Source organism: Talpa occidentalis, unplaced genomic scaffold (genome assembly GCF_014898055.3).
Source record: "Talpa occidentalis isolate TD23 unplaced genomic scaffold, MPIMG_talOcc4v2.1 talOcc4.7, whole genome shotgun sequence".
Lineage (NCBI taxonomy): Eukaryota > Metazoa > Chordata > Mammalia > Eulipotyphla > Talpidae > Talpa > Talpa occidentalis.
This window is the reverse complement of record NW_023605083.1, coordinates 43,889,310-43,911,195: the sequence shown is the minus strand read 5'-3', so window position 1 is coordinate 43,911,195 and position 21,886 is coordinate 43,889,310. Positions and strand designations below refer to the sequence as shown.

At 40.7% G+C, this 21,886-nt stretch overlaps 1 long non-coding RNA gene across 1 annotated transcript in view; it reads left to right on the top strand.

Moving 5' to 3' along the window:
• Positions 1 to 5,031: 5,031 nt before the first annotated feature.
• Positions 5,032 to 21,886, top strand: part of LOC119232125 (uncharacterized) — a 38,916-nt gene continuing 22,061 nt past the window's right edge. Inside the window, exons 1-2 of the long non-coding RNA XR_005122006.2 lie at positions 5,032 to 5,054; positions 5,303 to 5,484. This is a non-coding gene — a long non-coding RNA (uncharacterized LOC119232125). The remainder of the gene's footprint in view (positions 5,055 to 5,302; positions 5,485 to 21,886) is intronic.

Genomic DNA, 21,886 nt, shown 5'->3' with positions numbered 1-21,886 from the left:
ACAACTAGAAATTCAACACAAGGCTGCTCAAGTAACTGTACTGAAAGATAATCCTCCTCCTGTCTAAACAGTAGGACAGTAGGCAATAAGTACTTTCCCCATCAGCTAGACATGTGAGTACCAGAGGTCAAAAGAGGATCAGGGAGTCCACATGAGCAGCCTCATAGTTTTGACAGCAGAGAGAATTGTGGCAGGTAGCATTTGGACATGGAGATTCACAGCCAGTCAGTTGCAGGGTTCCAGCTGGCAACAGTAGGGAGAATGAATGTTGCAAGGGCACTGGAATAAAGGTTAGGTCAGTGATTCCTCATAAGTATCCCCTGGACAGTCCAGGAAGCACTCCAAGCCAATTGATTAGAGAGCAGATTGGAGGGATGGCAAGAGCTCGGCTGGAACGTAAGGACAGCAGAGGTACGGGCAGTAAGAGAAATTACATGTGAACTCAACACGCCCTCTTTTGGGACACTCTGCTGAACAAAAGGAGAGGAGGTGGTGCTCTGGGTAATTACCTCTTGGAAAAAAGGTTATAATCCAAGAGGACCTAGGGGTAAATTGTTACTACGGTCTTAACCTATGGTTCATAAGCTTATAAGAGCTAGGGTTATACGCACGTATCTGGGAAACAACATGCAGTGTGCCAAATGCTTCAAGAGAAATGTAATATTTATGACTCATTGTGGAACTCTTAATCACTTGCTGACTGGCTTTCCTATTTATAACAAATACAATTGTACACTTCCTTCAGAATGTGAAAGGAAAATGCCATGCCCACACATACACAGAAATGCCGTGTTAAAAGACTGGAGGGCAATAGGGTAGAAGAGTGTTTTAAAAAATTGCAAATGACCACAGTGGCGCACATTCTAAAGTGTGCTGTCTGTCTGCAGGGCTGCTCTCACCTCTGTTGTTCTGGGAGTAGTGACCCTTTGGCAAATTAAGTTATTGGACAAGATAATAGCCTTGCATTTATATTGCAACTTATTGGTAAAGATTTAAAATACGTGTCTGTGGTTGTAGAACTGTGAATGCATTTTCAAGATATCTTTGTGGGGAACACAGCTTCCCAGTTTTTTGTTGAATGAATGAATCCAAAACAACTTGCCCATTTGGATGGTTTTCACAGCTCACAGATGGTTGCTGTCAGTGCAACCTGGAGTTGGGGAGGTGGGGGAGGGTTATTGTACACTCCTTAGAGAGAGAGAATTGGTTCAGACTTTTGGTAAAGGAGGGTTCAGTGTTACCCAAAGCAACAAGCAGATGAATTTAGCAGGATACCAGGTCAAAGAGCTCAACTTCAAGAGGACTAAGACCAGATCCAGGGGGAGGTACAAAATTGGGATCATCAGAAGAGAGTTGGGGGAAAGAGTCAGTCAGGGAGTGAGGGACAAGTATAAAGAGGTGACAGGAAGAGGCACAATATGATAGAATGGGTCTTTGTGAGTTACTTGGAGTCTGTGTTATATGTAGTGGGACTTTCTGGGGACATGGGTTTGTGCAGGGAAGAGACATGGCCTCCTGAGAAAATCTACTAGCTTGGGAGAGTGTCCTGCAGCGGACACACAATTGTGTAATCAGGAAGACTGCTGAGCAGGCCATTGTGGGGTCCACATAATAGAAAATAATGGATTCAACTTGGATAGTAACAATGCAGAGAGAGAAGTAGAATTGATGTTTTGGAGTTAGAGCCAAAATGACTTGATGGGTTGGATATAGGAGGTGACAGAAAGGGAGAAATAAAATATCTTCTGGGTTTGTAGTTTAAGCAATTCAATCATTTGTGGTGCCATATACTGAGATGAAGAAAACCAGGGGAAGAACTAGTTTGAAAGGGTTAGAAATCAATGATTTTGTTTTAGAAATACTAAGTTGAAAATACTGATTTCATAGTTTTTAATTTTGATCTCAGTGAATTAAGTGGCAATTCACAGGCGAAGACTGTTAAATTTTTAGTGGAAAAAGTGGTTGGTGAGATTGAAAGAAAAGTCTTAAATCTCAAAGAGAATAGGGTACCCTCCATTCTAATATGTCCTGAGGCTCCCATAGGGGAAGCTGAAAAAGCAACTCCCAGAATTTTCTCTAACTCATTGTGGCTTTCTCAGAACCATTGTATTCAGGAAAAGAAATATGCTTACACCATATTGTATATTCCTTTCCTGGAAAAAAATCAATCAAAGCTGTGTTTGGCTTGCTGGCTTGCTGTATATAGAAATGAGAATTCTCAAGTAATATGAAAGATTAATGCTCATCTGCATTGGCAGAAGGGCATCCCGAATATTCACTTTACAAGATAGTTTAGTAATAGTTTCCACAGGCTTTGTGAGATGGATGATTTCTTAATCTCTTGTATATATAGCCTTTCCAAGTGGATGATAGTCTTTTTCCTCTACCTCATATGGATTTTTCCCCTTAAAAGGCATATTCAGACCAGCATTGTCAAACTTGAAGATTCTGAAGAACTGTGAAGTTCTTCTTAGGCAGAAGAATGATATGGACCATAGAAAAAAAGACTTTTTATTCATTGAATGGCAAATATTTTATCTTTGTCTTTTTAAATTTAGCAAATTTTCATTTTATAGTTTAAATTTATTCTGGAATTATTTCATTTATGATTGCAGATAGCAATTTAACATACAGGTGCTAGATATTTTAAGAGCCCTTTTTTATTTTTTAGATTTTAGTAATGGGTTAAAATCAATAAAGACTAAGAGAAGAATGTGAATATTTATGCCAATCCCAGGAACTTTCCAATTCATTGCAAGAATGTGGACATAATTGAGTTATAATGGGCATGTAATATTGTGTTAGCTTTAGGTATACAAAATAATGATGTTAATGTGTACATATTGTAAAACACCACATAACTTCAGCTAACATCTATCATCACACATACTTTTCTTGTGATGAAAACTTTCAACATCTACCCTTTTAGAACCAAGTTTATATTTGTTTACTAATCACAGATTTTAGTGAGCTTTCTTTGTCAAACAGCATATTTTTCTTTTCTTCATTTTTTGTTATAGTCCAGGGAGGCTCTTCCAGTACCAAGCTCTGGATTTTTTTTTCCATAAAATTCATAAAAGTATGGCTGTGAATCTCCTGTAATCTGCTTCCTCTGTTCTCTTCTTCCATTTTTATCTGGGACTTCTATTTCATTTATCTCTATTATTTCCATGGGGCATAGTTTGACTCTAAATTTCTTTTTTGCAGCAGAGAGCCTGGTCTTCCCAGCATTTATTCCTGAATGGGATCACATTGTTTCCAACACAAAAAGAGAGCTGCTGATCTGCATGTCAGCAGCAAAGGCTCTGTCTTGGAAGGGAACTTGAGGCTCCAGACTGCTCCAGACCTTTCTCATGGCAGCGTTTTATACTTTAAGTTGGGGCCTGAGAACTCCTTCCTTATTCAGTTCCTTTTATTTGATTGGCTAGCTGAAATTTCCAATTAGTATGTTATGATTTTAAGGTTCTTCTTTTTTCAGAATTGTTAAGAGACCAGTAGCTTTCCATTTTCTCCCAGCAGATGCACTTGCAGATGTTGAGTCTTATAGCTGTATTGGTTTCTTTTGATAAATTTGGGTATATCACGTTACCAAGTTTTGTTTCCCATGAGTCTTTGAATTGTTATCTTAGCATATTTTTTCCATTTTTCTGAGAAGTTTCGAGGAAATTAAAAAGCAGTGCTACTATCACTGTCACCTCTTTAAAAAAGAGATAAATTCACACACAGAATTCTGAATTTAATGAATTCATTCCTCAAACTTACACAATTTGGAAATCTTCTGCTATCTTTTCTCATCTGTGTCACTAGCTAAATCTGTTGACCTTCTTTTGCTAAACTCAAAACTATATCAATATTATATTTAAAGGTTAGTTTGGAAAAAGAATAGCTAACATAAGTCCCATCTGGTTTTACTATTGTTAGGGGGAAAGGATGCACTGAACAAACTCCATACAGGTTTTGTGGACTCCACCCCTAAGACACTGGGAACTACAAATCCCATGATCACCAAAGGGAAGGTTGCAAGGACCTGAGGGCAGAGTTAAACAACTAGGCTCTCAGTTTGAGTATTTAACTTCCCATGTGGCCGGGGGTCGCCCTCCTGGCTAAGCAGTGTGGTGGTTTTTTGCCAACTAGGCTGGTCATTGGGATTCCAGGTCAGCGGAACACTAGGACGCATTTACGAACTTATCTCCCTCTTTTCTCCCTGAGTTACTCATTTCCCCATTTCCCTTCCCTTGTAAAGAAACCTTTTATCAACCTTTTGTGTGTGTCTGCAGTTTAGCTTTAGTAAGTCCCCTTTAAGCGCGCGGGTGAGGACCCACGGTCAGGCAACCCCATTTTATATAGGGATTTGCCCTGTAACACTATCTCCGGGGCTATATTTTTTTCCCTTAGAATTTAAATCAGCTTAGGGACCTCCCAGGTGGCTCAGTGGGTTGAGTACAGCGTTTTGAAGCTGTCCACATCCTCTGCTGTGCAGGTTTAATTCCCGGCCGGCCAGGGAGATACACACATGGCTCAGCAGACCTCTCCTGCCTTGCCCGCTGCTCCCCTCAGCAGTGTATTTCAGTCGATCTGCCTGTTCTGCTCCCCTCTGTGTCTCTGGTGAATTCTTCCACCCTCCCATGTCTCTGGCCTGTACCCCTGTACTTGTATAAATAAATAAATCTTTAAAAAAAGAAGTTCAAAGAATTTAAATTGGCTTAAACGAGAAATCAATTGGAAAATTTCAGTTTATGAATAATTTGTTTTTCTATAGTTTTTACTAAAATACAACTATTGAATTATGTGGTGGTTATGGAGCATTCCTCTTTTTGCATTTTGTAAGGACAGTCTGGTAAACTGATTAAATTGCTCTTCACAGCAATTCTTTTCTGTGCACTAAGTTATATTGGGAAACAGGTTTTAACACAGACTAGTCATAATAGTAGCAATATTAGTTTTGTGATAATATTAATAAAAACAAATAAGTATCATTATTCAGCACTTATCTTTCTGGGCAGGCTTGGGCAGACTTGAATTCTAAAATGACTCGAAGACTCCTGACACCTATGGTATACCCCTACCCTTGACCGTGATGCTACCTGTGAATATGAAGGGATTTGGTTCCCATGATTAAGTTACATAACATGGCAAAGATTAAGGGATTTTGTGGATGAAATTAATGTCTCAAATCAGTTGAGTTGAAGTTAAACAAAAGGGAGATTATCCTGGATAAACCTGACTTAATCAGTTGAAAGTACTTAGAAGGGGATTGAACACTTCTTGAACAGAAAGAGACTTGTTTTCTGGTTTTGAAAAGGTAAACTGCCACCTTGCAGAAAGCCATGTGGCTGTGAGCTGAGGGAGCCCTTCACCGGATGAGAACAGCCCAGGCCCAACGACAGTTAACGGCAGTTAATTCCTCTCACAAACAGAAGGAAATCAGAAAACCTTTCCTCAGCTGAGCCACAATCGGACTTCTGATTTCAGCCTTGCGACACTGTAAGCATTGCCTAGATGTTGAATCACACCGAGAACTGTAACAGGGTGGTCCTCAGGGAAAGGGGAGGTTCTAGGTGCCCTGGCCCACCCAAGGAAGGGTGCAGCTGAGTAGGGAGGAGGAGAAGCTGGAGAGGTGACTGGGGAAGGAAAGATGGAGAGCCAGAAGGGGACCTAGGGGAGGCCCGTGGAGCAGAGTGACACGTGAAAAAGCTGTGCTTGCTTCTCGGCCTTGGACTTGTACAGGGGCTTGGGGGACATGAAAGCAGATGTTTAAAATAGACGTGGGTGAGAGGCCTGTGGGAAGGTTAACAATGGCAGCTTTTATCTTGATTTTGCTCCTTTCCTTCCAGACTTGCTTGTCCCCTTCTGCCCCTTTCCTATGGGTCCCACCAGCAGGTGCCTTAGATTTGTAGCATCTTTCAGGACTCAGTGGTTCTGATTTGGGCTAACCTGTTTGGCTGGGCATTTACCCACAAGGATGGGTAACTATGAGTGTTTCATGGGAATACTATCATATCTATTCTTTCCCTTCTCGTCTTTATTGCACACTAGTTGTATGAAAGTTACTTTCCATTAAAGGTCTTATGCACTAAAGTATGTTTTGTCTTGATGCAGCAGATGGCATAATCTATCTAAAGTGGGCAGGTTTGGGGGTTTTGGGGTGTCCATCTCCCTGCCAGGAACAGAAGTATAAAAAGTATGAGATAACATGTGTATTTTCAATGACATGTTTGTGGTAATTTATTATATGCAGCAACAGAAAATCAACACATATTTGTGCTATGCTTTTTCTTGTTCATCACCTGTTAAAATATTACAAACCCAAAATGATTATTATATCTCATATTTTCAGGTGGTTAAGGAATTTAGCCAGTATCACACAGGTAGGAACAGATCTGGGGTTTATATTCAGATGTGTCTTATTCTATTTGGTTAGCCTTTACATTGTAATACTTTCACTAATTTTCTTTGGAAATTTGCAACAGTATGCACTAGAAGAATGCACTAGAAGAATTCATAGAATACTGGTGTTTAAGTTGCTTTTAGCAGGATATCAAATTTGAAGGGCAGCCTCAGAAGTGGAGTAGAATTGTCATTTTTTTTCTGTATCAATTGAGATAATCAAGTGATTTTTGTATTTTATTAATATTGTGTATTACATGGATTTTTGTATGTTAAACAAACCATTTATACTAGGAATAAATGCCTCATGTTCCTGATGTATTATCATCCTTTTTATATATTGATGGATTTGGTTTGTTAGTATTTTGCTGAGGAGATCTGCTTCTATATTGGTCTATAGTTTTCTTGATTTGTTTGTCAGTATTGGTGTCAGAGTATTAGTGGGCAAAATGAAGGGCACCCTGAGATCCCCAAACTTTGCACTTTCTAAATGGGTTCTGCCATTCACCGCATAAAGACAAAAACATTCTCTATCGTGTAAGACCATCAATAGACAAGAACTTTAATAGAATTAGTGTGCAATTAGTAACAGAAGAAAGAATATAGAAGAATACAGTTTCCAAATGAAGCACCCAAAGTTACCCATTCACTCATAGGTAAATACCCAGCCAAACAGGGTTGGCCCAAAGCAGGGGCTACTGAGACGCAAAAGTTTCCCATAAACCTAAGACTCCTTCTAGTGGGGAATCACAGGAAAGGGGCAGAAGGGGCCAGGAAAGTCAGGAAGAAAAAGCAAAATCAAAATGTAAGTCAAGACAAAAGCTGCCATTTTCAGTTTCCCCACAGATCTCTCACCCACCTCTCTTTCTAGCGTCTCCTTCCATGTTCCCCTAGTCCCTGGTACAAGTCCAAGGCTGAGAAGCAAGCAGGCTTCTTCACACGTCTCTGTTCTACATTCCTCCTCCAGGTCTTCTCCAAGTTCTGAGTCTCTTCTTCCCAAGTCCTTTTAATGTATATACCATATTTTGTTTATCCATCTGTTGACAGACACAGGGATTATATCCAGCATTTGGTTACCATAAGTAATGCTGCAATGAATATTGCCCAACAAATATTTGAGTCACTATCTTCAATTTCTTTGGCTATATACATGGAATTTCTTAGTCATATGATAATTCTGTCTAGTTTTTTGAGGTACTGTTTTAGTTCTCTTTTTTTTCTTTAAGCACCATATATAAGTGAAATCATATGGTGTTTGTCTTCCTCCATCTGATACATTTCACTTAGCATAACGCCCTCAAGGTCCATCCATGTTGTTGCAAATGGCAGGATTTCCTTCTTTGTCATGGTTGAATAAATACAGGAGAGAAAATCAGCAATGCAAAAGTTGGTCTTTGAAAAGATAAACAAAATTAACTTTTACTTAGCCTTACCAAACAAAAAATAGCCAATGACACATTCCATCAGAAACCTCAGTAGAGGAGAGTCAATAATGTAATTCTAGTCTAAGAACCCACTGTCCAGAAATAGCTAATGTTTCAATTCAAGCTGGAAAGCAGGAAAAGGATCAGTGTCCCAGCAAAGGCAGTCAAGCAGGAGGAGCTCATATTCTCTATACATTTGCTCTCTAATCTTTATTATTTCCTTCTTTCTGGTTAATTTTAGTTTCCTCTTTCTTCTTTCTTAGAAAGTGATTGATTGAATAACTTAAAAAAAAAATCTGGGCATTTACTGCTACAAATTTCCCACTAAATGCAACTTTAATAGTGTCCTATAAATTTTGCTGAGTTTGTGAGGAAGCCAAATTTGCAACCCCAAAATACGTCTTTTTGGCAAAAGTTTGATTTCACAGAGGGGCTCTGAAGGCTGGGTGGAAATTACTATTGATGTTTATATCTAAATTTCTCTTTGCAAGGGTCTGTTTCCAGAAGACTAATTCTTTTATCTCCTTCTCTGGAGAAGGCAGAAGTACCTTTGTTTTCCCTAGTAAACACCCTAAACTGTTTTTTCCTCTCCCCCCCAAACACAACCTCCTTTGTCCTAGCTAATCTGTTTAAGATGGCAACTTAAATCACCTGGACAAGTTATTCAGACAAGCTGGAACTCTCCATTGCATACAGGAGTTAAACATGTTATTAAAACTTCTATATGGTATTTTTCTCTTATCAATCTGTTGATGCTTATTTTCTTATTTCTCTGCTTAGGAGAATGCAGAGGGCTATGCGATAATTTCCTTTGTGCCCTCTTAAGTTTTAGTTTTCATTTATCCCTAATTTTTTATTCATCTTAAATTTTCTAATTTCCCTTGTTATCCCTTTTTTTTTTTGTTTCTCAGACTGGAAAATCCTATTTACCACTACCAATTGACCCATACATTAATATTTAAGTTGCTGATACTTTTTTAAGGGGTAGGAAAGTGGGTTCAAATCTTCTGTTGAGTCCCTTAAGTGACCTTCAGAATTTCTACTTAGTTCTCTTTCTAAATTTATATCTAATTTATATCCATTTATTGATATTTTCTATTTGATGAGATATCATTCTCATACTTTAGGGTTATTTTGTGGGTTTTTTTTTTTTTTTTGGTAGTTTTCTTTGATCGTATGAACATATTTAAGATCACTAACTTAATGACTTTACTACTAAGTCCAATTTCTGGACCTCCTTAGGGATAGTTTCTATTGACTGCTCTTTCCCCATGAATGCACCATGCTTTTGTAGTTATTAGTATGTCTCAATTTTTTGTTGAAACTGGTTGTCTTAATATAATGAAATAATTCTGGATATTAGATTCTCCTACCTCTCCTCAAGATTTGTAGTCATCGTGCTGTTGCTGTTTGTTTAGTGACTTCTCTGAAATAGTTCTTTGACACCTATATTCTTTTTCCTCTGTGGCCACGTGAACTATCTCATTGTGTTATTAATCTTTGGACAGGCATTTTCTCATATTCCTATACCAATAAGTCTACCAGCCATTGTTGGCCTCATCAGCATGTAACAGAGTAGTCCCCAGGAAAAGGCAAGGTTCCAGGTTCCCTGCCCAACCCAAGGAAGGGTGGAGCTGAGTAGAGAGGTAGAGGAAGCTGGAGAGGAGACTGGGAAAGAAAGGCAGAAGTATGGAGAGCCAGAAGGAGATCCGGGGGAGGCACATGGAGCAGAGAGGCATGTGAAGAAGCTGCACTTGCTTTTTTGGTCCTGGACTGGTTGAAACAGATGTGGGTGAGAGACCCATGGGGAGGTTAACAATGGCAGCTTTTATCTTGATTTTGCTCTTTTCCTTCTAGACTTGTCTGGCTGTTTCTGTCCCTTTTCTATAGCTCCCCATAGGAAGGTGCCTTAGACTTGCAGAAGGTTTTTGGGCCTCAGTAGCCCTGCTTTAGGCCAACCCTGTTTGGGCATTTACCCACAAGGGGATGGGTAACTTCAGGTGCTTGATTTGAAAACCATATTCTTTGTTTATGTGTTGTTGCACACTAAATGTATAAAGTTCTTTTCCATCAAATATCTTAAATGTTTTGTCTTGATGTGGTGGATGGCAAGAACTTATTTGGAGCAGGCAGGTTTGGGGATTTTGGGGTACCCCTCTCCCTTCCCTGTAACAAGGACACGTGTGTGTGCACGCACACATGAATGTGCTAGGACACGCCTTTAATGGTCAGGCAGCTTACTATTCTGCTCTATCCTTCATGTACTGCTTGAGAATTTAAAGATCAGCCATACATGAATGGTAAAGGCCTTTTAAGGTGCTTCCTAAGTATGCACACTTACTGGGTTTGCATACAACCCTGTACATATGTGGTTTTCTAGATTCCTAAGACTATGTAGAGTTCATTTTTTTAAAAAGATTTATTTTATTTATATAAGAGCTGGGTTACAGACCAGACGCGTGAGAGGGTGAGAGGATTCACCAGAGACAGAGCGGGGAACGAACAGGCAGACTGACAAAGCATACTGCCGAGGCGAGCAGCGGATGAGGGGGAAAGGTCTGCTGTGCCATGTGGGATTCTCGCCAGCCGGCCGGGATCAAACCCATGCTACAGAGGCTGCGAACAGCCTCACAGTGCGGCACTCAACTGCCTGTGCCACCAGAGAGGCCCTGTAGAGTTTTTTTCAACATTTATTTATGCATATAAGAACTGGGGTGTAAGCCAGAAGTGAGAGAGGGGGAAGGGGGTGAGAGGATTCACCAGAGAGAGTGGGGAGCAGAACAGGCAAATGTACTGAAATACACTGCTGAGGGGAGCGGTGGGCAAGACAGGAGAGGTCTGCTGTGCCATGTGTATTGCTCCCTGGCTGGCCAAGGATCAAACTCTTGCTGCAGTGGCTGGTGATAGCTTGATAAGTGCTATCTTTAACCCCTTTGCCACCAGGGAGGCCCAGAAAATGTAGAGTTTTTTAAGCCTCTTTATAGACATAACATTCTCTAGCTTTTGGCTTTAATGTTTCTGTTTGCTTGAACTGTTCTCACTACTTCTGGCAACTGTACCATAAACAACTCACCTATTGTTTTCAACAAATATAACTGGGAAAAAGTCTGTTTTCTGTTGTTGATGGCCAGAGTTCTGAGTCAGGTAAAATAAAGAGAAGTCATAAAGTTGATTTTTCTAGCTAATCTAGACAACAAATAGTAACAATTCTCTGGAAATAGAGTTTTAGAAGATCCTCAAACTGTCACTTCCACAGGCTGCTAGTTTTCATATGATTATAGAATTGTTCTTTTCCAATGCTCGTGGGAGTAAGGATAAAAGCAAAGTTTATTGCTTTTACCAATATTCATATTTTTTTAATCAACTACCCCTGAGTTATTGCAATTCTTCCTATAATTTCTAGAATTGTGAAAAAGTTGACTTTGACATTTTTTTGGCTAGAGTTGGTAGAACAGTATAGAGATATTTTAAATAAATATTAATATGAAATAGAGGAAATTGATTGCCTTAGAAAGTACAAATTTCCTGGTCTCTTACTTTTTTTTTAAAGATTGATTTATTTATGCATACAAGAACTGGGGTACAGGCCAGAAGTGCAAGGGGTGAGAGGATTCACCAGAGACAGAGTGTGGAACAGAACAGATAGATCTACTGAAATACACTGCTGAGTGGAGCAGCAGGTGAGACAGGAGAGGTCTGCTGCACCATGTGGGAAGCTCCCTGGCCGGGGATTGAACTAGCTCCGCAGTGGCTGCAGACAGCTTCATAGGTTGTGTCTTAAGCCCTTGCACCACCAGGGAGGCCCTCTCTTAATTTTCAAACAGAAGTGCAACAACACATGGTCAGGGGTATGATGTCAGAAGAGTGGCTGAACTAAATCATGTAACTTATTAATGTATTACTATGAAGTATTTTGAATATCTACATAGGCAGAGAATATAACATACCCTGTATGCCTATATTTAGATCTTAGCACATTAGCTTCATTAATGTCTTTTTTTCTTGCTTTTCTCTGCTGAAGTATTTAAGGCAGACCTCAGATAACAAGCAATTTTACCTAGGAAAATTGACATACCAGTGTACGTAATCTCCAACTTCCAATGCAAATGTATGGTCTTTTTTTGGTTTCCTTAACAAATGATTTTTAAAAGCTACTCGGAGATGCTGAGAGACGGTCATAGGTGCTATGGGATATGGTGAGTTACAGAGAAAATGGAAAACTTGTCCATTCTGAATTGGTTTAGGGTAAAATCTGGAAAGAAGGGCCAATGACCCATAATTCCAAGAAATATAAAAACATTTTGAAAAATATCGTGGTGAAGGTTTTTATTCATTATGTCAACACATCAAAATGGAAAATGCCTTCAGGCTTTATCAACTGTTTTGTATATTCCCAAAGCATTCACTTAAGGGTATAACCCATGTTTTATTACACATTAAACCAACTTCAGCTCAGTTATATTAATGCTTTTAAAAATAAATAATACAAAGTTCTAGATAAAATTTTATCTTTGCCAATATTTACGTTTGAGTACAAAATCCCAAGAACTGCATAAAGAATTTTATTTAAAAAAAAAAAACAACTTTGCTGTTTGACCATTGGAAAGGAGAATCAGGAGACCCAGACACAAGTTGGTTTTATTAATGATTGCAGATCTGGCCTCTTTCATTACCTGTCTACATATCAAGTCTTAGGTGGGTTTAGAGTTGACCCTGGGGACTTCCTTCCTTACTATGATTTGGGAGCAATAAAAGAGCTGAAATTTTTTTTAGAATAAACATGATCTTTTAGAGCTATTTTTAATATCATTTTATGTTAGTGACGATAGCTGCTAAATCTCTTTTTTCTCTAAGAACTGCCCCTTAATGCCTCACAAAAATGGAGCTCAGATATCCATGCTTATATCATACCACCTTGTCCCCTAACGATGTACCACATGGACTGTTCTTAACTAGAGCACCAGACAACATATACACTGAGCTCAGCAAGGAGATAGGCTTCCGAGCAACTTGGAGTTGGGATTCAGAGATAACCCATTCATTTCTTCTATGGGACATGACCGAGTAGAGTGTATACAACTGAGGGAGGTGTAAGTCGGACACCTTTTGGTATATATAAGCATATGTTGAAAAATTATCCAGTAAAGGAAGAAGAGCAGAGGCAAGAAACTGAGAAAGACATTAAGATTCCTGTTTACTTTCCAGTTCTGATTGCAATTACCTCGTAGACACAGTTTCTACTGGATTCTGTAAAGTAACTCAGTAATTTTCCAGTAAATGCATTTTTCCCATCAAGTAATCTTGGGTTGTTGTCAATGACTTGCAACCAAAAGAATCTGGACTAAGACAGTTTACCTATACTTTGGGGGGAGATGGAATAATGCTGTGTCAATTGTATATAGTCGTGAGTAGTCTATAAACAGTTTTGGTTTTTTTTTAGGTTTTTTTTAAGGACAATTCATTTTTATTTCACAAACAAAACCACTAATCTTTGCCTATTTAAATGTTGTAAATAAATGCATTTACTTCCATTCCTTGGAGATGAAATTCTCAATATTGTCAGTAAATCAGTGGGAAGCAAGATGTTGATCCAAATCCCTTTAACCCATGATGATAGGAAATGATATAAGTTCAAAGTGATTGCCCAAACAAGGTCTTACTGAATTAGATCCTAGTCTTTCAAGGATAAAAGGGTTTTTATTAAGATGCCAAACCCAACAAAGCAAGACAGATCTTGGTGACAGGATGATGGACAGATCTCCCTTTATGTGAACTGGTAGTCATTTTTTCTTGCGCAAAGAGGGATGTTGATTCTCTTTTATCTGTGTATTTGTTTACATGGCCATTTTATCCCAATGGAAGAACACTAACTGAGACCTCAAACCAAACCTACAATTCTGAAGATTACAAGAGTTGGCAGGGGCAGAAGTGATTATTATAAGTTCTAGGGGATGGTGTTTTAGCCTTTATTTCAGCATTGATCATACTTTATATAATTTTTAAATTCCTTCCTCACTCTTTGCTGGGGGGAGGTTATTTTAAATTCTATTAGAAAAAAGTTATCGGTTGCAACAACAGTCTTTCAGGAAATCCTAAGGGAAACTGGATTCTGCCCAGTCTTGCAAGTTCAGTCTCCAAGGAGATGTTTGATTTATTCCTTTAAAGCACCAGGAGCCTGGAGCTGGGTCCCTGCAGCGGTACACAGCAGGCACAGCTTGCAATGTTATCACTTTAGCGCTAAAACAAGGTTGTTTGCTTCTCATTGAACAATAGTACTGACAAACATTAAATACTAACTTTTCAGATTTTGTTGAACATTATAGTCATCATTTTTACCCCTCATAATGTGTGATGGTGTCAATTGGTTCTTAGGAGACTTTAAGAGAAACGATGAAACCACTTTTACCATAGGCTAATTGATATAACAAATGTTAAGTTCCTACAGCATATTTCTGGTTGTGAAAACATTACCAGACTTTTATTTATTTTTTATTTTTTAAAAGATTTTATTTATACAAGAACTGGGGTACAGGCCAGAGGTGTGGGAGGGTGAGAGAATTCACCAGAGACAGAGTGGGGAACAAAACAGGCAGACTGACCGAAGACACTGATGAGGGGAGCAGCGGGTGAGTCAGGAGAGGTCTGCCGTGCCATTTGGTTATCTCCCTGGCTGGCCAGGAATCAAACCCGCACTGCAGAGGCTGCGGACAGCTTCTCAGCACTGTGCTCAACCCACTACGCCACTGGGGAGGCTCTACTAAACTTTTAAATAAAGACACAAAATACTTCTAATATTAAACAATAATCTGTATTCATTTTTTATCCAACCCGTTTAGCTCAGTTCAGGGTGACAGGTGGCTGAAGCTATCCCTGCGCTCAGGGTACAAGGTAGGAACTGACCCTGGGCAGGATGACCTTCCACTGCAGGACATATCTGTCACCACACGCATGCACACACTCAAACCTGCACAACCGAGACAGTGTCAATGAACCTAACTGCACACCTTTGGAAACTAGAGCACCCCCAGAAAACCCAATGACACAGGGAGAACATGCAAACTCCATATAGACAGAGCCCTGCAGGGAACTGAGGTTTTTTTTTTTTTTTTTAACATCAATGTTATAATGAAACTACATTGAATGAAACATTATTTAAGGACCTGCCATACAGGTAGGATTGTTATAATCCCATTATACCAGTGAGAAAGCTGAGGCACTTCAGGAGAGCTTCAGGAACCTGCCTGAGATGCTCTAGGACACACTGAGATTTGGACCCAGGATGTTCCTGAGCTTTTGCTCAGGATCACTATCATGGGGAGCTTAAGTACATGTTGTTTCCACTCCTTAACTCTAAAGAAAAAAAGCAAGATGGGTATTATACCCATTTTATAGATGAAAGAAAACAAAGAACAAGCCCATTTTCTACAATTTGACTTCTATACTACTTAGTACGTTTTCCTTTGTGCTTATCCTGCTTAGGGTTTATAGAGATTCTTGGACTGGTGGATTCAGTTCTCATTAAATTTGGAAACTGTAAATCTTTATTTCCTCAAATAATCTTTTCTATGACCTTCTCTCCTTCTGGAACACCAAATACAGATATAAATTAGACTTCTTGATATTGTCCCACATGCCACTGAAAAATCTGTCTATGTCTCTTTTCAGTCTTAAAACTTATAGCCTGGATATACATAAAAATTAAATTGTACATAGAAAACAGACTTGGGACATGGGCATATATTTTATTATCACAAAAAAATATTGTGCCTTACCCAATAATGATGATTTCTTTACTTTTAAAGCTATTTGCTGTAATTTAAAATTTATAAAAATTCAATGCATATACTTTTTTTCTCCCTGAATTCACCTATTTCATAGGCTAAGATATATTTGTAAATGTGTTGTATTATAGTTCTTCAGAAGTTCTGTTTATTTCTTCCTATAGTGAATTAAAATTGGTTAATAAGCAATCACGTATGATGCATCTGCCATATGCAAGACACTGTTTTGGCACTGGTAGGGAGATGAAGGGAAGAGAAGCATTAAGCCAAAGGATTAGACACAGTCCCAGCACTCAAACTGCTTACACTGGGAACCAGAGAGATGCAGTACGCACACTTGAAAAGCAAACCCACTGTGAGGTTGCATTGCTGTCCTATCGTTTTGGTCAATCCCTCAGAAGTCCCATCTCTATCCTTTATGACATTTCTACCCCTCCACCCCACACCTTTGCCTAGTATATTTTGTCCAGGATGCTTACTCTGACCAGGATGTTTACTCTGACCCTAATTAGGAAATTAGGGTCAGAATTCTTTTCCTAGATTACCATAAAATTCTGTGCATATCTGTGTATTGAATACTTCATTCAGATATTTATTGAGAATTGATGCAGTGCCAGAGCTATATCAGTAAAGTAGTTCACTGACCCCGTGGAGCTTATATTTCAGTGAATATACCACTGTCCTTGATTATTACTGTTATGGCAACTGCCTCTCCAACACGACTAAGTTTTTTAAAATCAATTTTTATGTAGGTCTAGAGCACAGAAGATATTCAGCAAATGGTTGGTTTTAAATGATGAATGAATAACTAGTAAAGGAGTCAGTGAATAATCTAGCCCAAGTTTTTCTCAATCTGTTTCTCAAGCTCTGCACTCTGGATATTTAGTATAATTCAGGGTGGTGGAGGGCTGTCCCTGTACATTGTAGGATATTAAGCAGCATCTCTGGCCAGAGAGCCTAAGATAAATTTTTTCTGGTATTGGTAGGCAGTGTGTGCTGTTAAGTTTAGCTGAGTGGGGTCAGATTAAATACAGTTTTGCAGAACTTGAACTTCATCCTGCTGGACTGGAACTCAAAAGAGTCGAGTAGTTAATGGCCTACTCAAATCAACTGCATATGAGCGATAAGGGAGAAAATTAAGAACACCAAAGTGAAAGGATCCGCCAGAAAGCCCTTCGGTTGCCATGTGTGGGTCAGAAAATAGGAAACCAAAAGTTTGTACTTTGCCACAAAGCCTCTGATCTAACGCAAACATTCATCAGATTGCTTTTTTCAAGAAAACTTAGAAACAATACTATGAATTTAGATATAACTTGTTATTGACAGCGCCTGCTGTAGAGATGGAGACATACATCAATGACAGAGAATGTTCAGTTATTTCCTAATTCTCTAAAATTTGGCTATAAGGTCAAATTAATATTTACTTTAATAGAATACACTTAGTTTTCTGGTTAGTGTTATAACAAAGTATCATTAATTTAGTGGCTTAAAATAATAAATTAACTTACAGTTCTGGAGATCAGAAGTCCGGAATGTCTCTCAGTAGAAATCAAGGTATCAGTAGGGATGTGTTCCTTTCTGGAGGCTGCAGGGTAGAATCCATTTCTATATCTTCCCTACTTTCTGGAAGCCATCCACATTTCCTAACATGTGGGCCTGTCAGACAAATGAAGATGGTCTGGCTTTTATGCCACTGGCCTCTGTAGCTTCACCCACAACCTTGAAGGCAGGAGGTTCTTGGGAGCGTGGGCGTGGGGCACGCGTGCCTGATGTGGACACCTGGGGTATGGTGTGGGCGTGTGAAAGTCGGCACACCTGAGCCTGGAGACTGAGGTTCCGAAGGCACCACCACTCAGAGACAGGAGATGGCTACACCGGAATGCTTGATAGGACAAGTGACAGTTGCAAAAGGAAGAGACCACAAGAGAATGCCAGAGAGAAGCCAAAGAGAAAGATTCACCCAGGTCCCTGGCCTCCCTGCCTTGCCAGCTTGTGGGTTTGCCCCACAACGGGCACAGAAAGAGTATTTAAGCCTGAAAAACCACTGAGGGCTCCAGGTCTCTCCTTTACCCATCTGCCCAAATTAATTGAGAACCTTCCTTTGCTTGCTGGCACAACAGGCCCCTTCCTCTTCCTTTGCAAAGGCAGCAGGCAATGTAGCATCTCCAAATCCCTCTCAGCCTCTGACACTGATTCTCCTGCTTCCTCCATATTTCACTTTTGAAAACCCTTTGATAACATTGAATCCACCTGGATTATCTAGTATAGTCTCTCTAAGGTCATCAGCTAATTAGCATCCTTAATTTCCTTTGCCACAACACCTGACATGTTCACAAGTTCTGGGGATTAGGATATGACCTATTTGTTACTCTGCCCATTACAATAATTTCAACTTTTCACCTTCACTTCATATCTCTTCATGTGCCATCTCAGAGATCTGGAGGAAAGCATCTCCATTTAATCAAAACTGCAAAATAAAGAGTGATGCAGGAGTCAAAGAAGTAGCAGCCAATCTGGCCTTCAACGGCAAGCCCCGTTGCAAGGTCACGCACCCCCAGGGTCGGTTATCACGCACTGAGCAGTAACCAGGCTGGAGTGCTCAGCTCTGCATGGAGTGCTGTGAGGACTGCAGGGCACTGTAGCAGCAGGAAGGGCCAGAGCAGGATCTCTACGATCCGAGCAGACGGGTGAAGAAGAATCCTGGAGCCCTCCGTGGCTTTTTAGGCTTTTATCGGTATTTTACTGTGTACACAGCAGGCAGGGATACCGGGGGGCCAGGAGGCTAGTAGGCCTCCCGGCCTCCAGCAAGTCTTCATTCTATATGGGCTCTCCAGCGTTCTCTGGTTCTCTCTGCTTCTGCTCTCTGCTCTTCTGTTCATTCTGCTCTCTGCTGGCGTCCCCATGATGCTGCCCTTATAAGCCCAGTCTTAACCCAGGTGAATACCATCTACATATGTCCACACCCTACTCCAGGTGCCCGCCATCAGGCAAGCATTCAGGACCTCAAGGATCCATCATCCTAATGGCGGGAGGGCAGAAAAGCCTGATACTTTCCCCCTTATCCTACAGACACAATCTCTATCCAGTAGGAGATATTATGCAAATGAGGGCTGCCAAGTCAAGGCCGAATACTGGGGTGTAACCAGCATTACAGAAACCTCCAGAAGGGGGGAAGGAAAGGAAACAGGAGGTCTCAATCAGGTGATCAGGACAAGTATCCTTCAGTGTGACAGGAGAGACAGAATTCATTCTATCAGTTCAGATGGAGGCTTTCATGAAAGGGCTGTTGTAGAGGCAGGACAGGACACTGAAGAGGTCTTCTAGGACCCAGCAGACCAGGTAAAGGAGGAGTCAGAATCCTTAGTGGCTTTTTGCAGGTCTTTTTATTGGGATTTACCCGGTACACGGCAGGCAGGGGTGCTGGGGGGCCGGGAGGCTGGCAGGCCTCCAAGCCCCCAGCAAGTCTTCACTCTATCTGGGCTCTCTGGTGATCTTGGCTTCTGCTTCTTTGCTTTTCTCTCAGCTTCTCTTTCGGCTTCCCCTACTCGTTCTCAGCTTCTTGGCTTCTGCAGTCGTCCCCATGATGCCGCCCTTAAAGGCACAGTCTTAGCCCAGGTGAATCCCATCTACCTATGCACACACCCTACTCCAGGTGCCCGCCATCAGGCATGCATTCAGGAGCACAAGGATCCATCATCTATCCTGATGGCAGGAGGGCAGAAAAGCCTGACATTTTCTTTACCCTATAGCTGTGGATGGGGGTCTGGACAAACAAGGGGATGAGGGATCAAGATTCTACCCATAGGACCAAAGAGAGGAGGTCAGGAAGTAAATTAACCAGAATTCAGCACAACAGGAAACATGCAGGCCCGGAGGAGGGCTCCCCAGCAGGAGCTTTAGTCAAGGAAGGAAGCAGTCACTGCGGAGGTGTGGTGCCCAAGTGCGGAGGAGAAGTGTGGTGACCAGCGTACTGCTGTGCCTACAACAAACAGGTTTCCAGAACGTGGAACTTCTCTGAAACCAGTCCTTAGGCACAATGGGACAAAATGAAGCCCTCCATTCTCTCCTCCCACACTCTTGGCCCTGCCCATCCTGCACCAGCTGAATCCAACTGAAAGCCAGTGGGCTGCCTGGGAGGCATTACAGCCCATAGAGGCACAGCAGAGAAGGGAGAAGGATGGATCTGGGGGAGTGGTGACACCTGGAGACTAATTAGTACATAGATTATAGTTAAATGTTGAAGAAGGGATGGAAGCTTATTGGGTAGGGTGGGGAAAGAGAGGGGTTCTTAATAGACCAGAAAAAACTTTAAGTGGGTTCCTGTTTCATCCCTGTGGTTGGTTGGTCCTTCCTTCATGTTTATTCAGCACTCCTCAACCCCACAATCCAAAACACAACTTTGATTGCCATGGAGGCTGTCCCTCACTACGTCTCTGTGCAGGTGAAATGGATAAAGAGCAAAAGCAGCAATTATGAAAAATTTGCCAGTGGCCCTTCATCCACAGGGTCTTCAATTGCTCCAATCAATTCAAATTAGTCCTAAATTGAAATACATTTTACTATCAGAACCCAAAATGGATAAAACACAACCTTGGCCGTCATATACTTTCGCATCTGTAACAGTTCCAAGTGCCATCAAATCTCTTTAGCTGAAATAATTACTACCCACAATCAGGCATTAGCTATTTTAAACAATTTTTATATTTTTTTGTGTCTGAGTCATTGATCAAAATACATCTTGTCTATTCTCTCGACACAGCTGCATAATACCATGTTTATGAACATGGTTTTGGAACCTGCCTGGGTCTAAATCCCAGTTCTGCTACTTACTGTGTGACTGTGGTCTGATTGCTGAGCTTGTCTATTTCTCACTCTCTTGAGGTGAACTATGGACAATAAAGTGTGTTCCTACTTCACAAGTTGTTCTCAGCATTCAGTGAAGTAACATATGAAGGGTCAGTTGTGGAACAAAATCTACAATTGCAGTCCTGGTGTGTGGGGAGGCAGATGTCTCCATTGCTACATAAGGAGCTCTGCATTTCAGCTAAGGATCCTGTCCACTAGGAGGTACTAGTCAGACATTAAGAGCTGTTACTGGGTATTTATCATAAGATTAAATCCAAGGACCTGGGAGAAAGTTGTGGGGAGATTCTTTGAGGGGAATGAGCGAATAAGAGAGGTTGATCTGAAAAGAATAAGTCAGAAGGAGAAAGACAAATGCAGGGCGATTTCATTCATATGTGGAATAAAGAGAAACTTATCAAAGGAACAGACAAAACTAAATCAAAACAAGTCCTAGAAATCTGACTAGATTTAAGGTTGCCAGAGAGAGAGGGCAAAGGTGAAAAGCAAATTCGGGAGGGGTACAATGGACTATGGTGGAGGATTATGGGTGCTAGGTGGTGGGTGTGGCGTGGTAACAAATGCCTGAAGATATGAGAACCTATACCCCTAAATTGTACACAATTGTGAACTAATGTTAAATACCTCAGTTAAAAAAAAATTAAAAATGGGGGCCTCCCCTAGTGGCACAGCGGTCGAGCGCTGCGCTGCGAGGCTGCACACAGCCTCCGCAGCGCCGGTTCGTTCCCCGACCTCCAGCAAGGGTCCCACAAAAAAAAAAAAAAAAAAAGGGATATAGAAAGAGACTGGCTCTGTGGGATAAACTATCATAAAGAGCACACTAAGTGGTAATTTGAAATCACAGTTGGGCATTTAATAAATCTTGAACACTTAAAATTACTTCTATTCCCATGTTGCTCTTTGGTAGAATTTTTTCCTGAAGAAAACTCCTTTGTGATCTTTGCTGTCCCTGTCTGAATTTCTAGTACTCTGTAACATCTTTGGCTGTGGTAGCCCAATTTTCCTAGTAACTTTGGTAATGTGCTGTGAAAGATTAAAAAATTTAATATAGAGTGTATGTGACCCTAAATTGTGAATTAATAGAATTTACGATATAACCGCTTATAAACATTTGAAGATACAGTACTTGCTAGCTTGTTCAAAAAAAATTGCCTGCAAATTTTTAGCTGGAAATTCACTGGGAAAAAAAAAAATTTAAAGATTTATTTATTATTTATACAAGCACTGGGTACAGTCAGAAGCGCGGGAGGGTGAGAGAATTCACCAGAGCCAGAGCGGGGAGCAGAGCAGGCAGAAGGACCAAAGCACACTGCTGAGGGGAGCAGCGGGCGGCAGGAGAGGTCTGCGCGCCATGTGGGACCCTCCTCCGGTGGCCAGGGAGCCCCTAGGGATCAAACCGGTGCTGCAGAGGCTGTGGGTAGCTTCGCAACC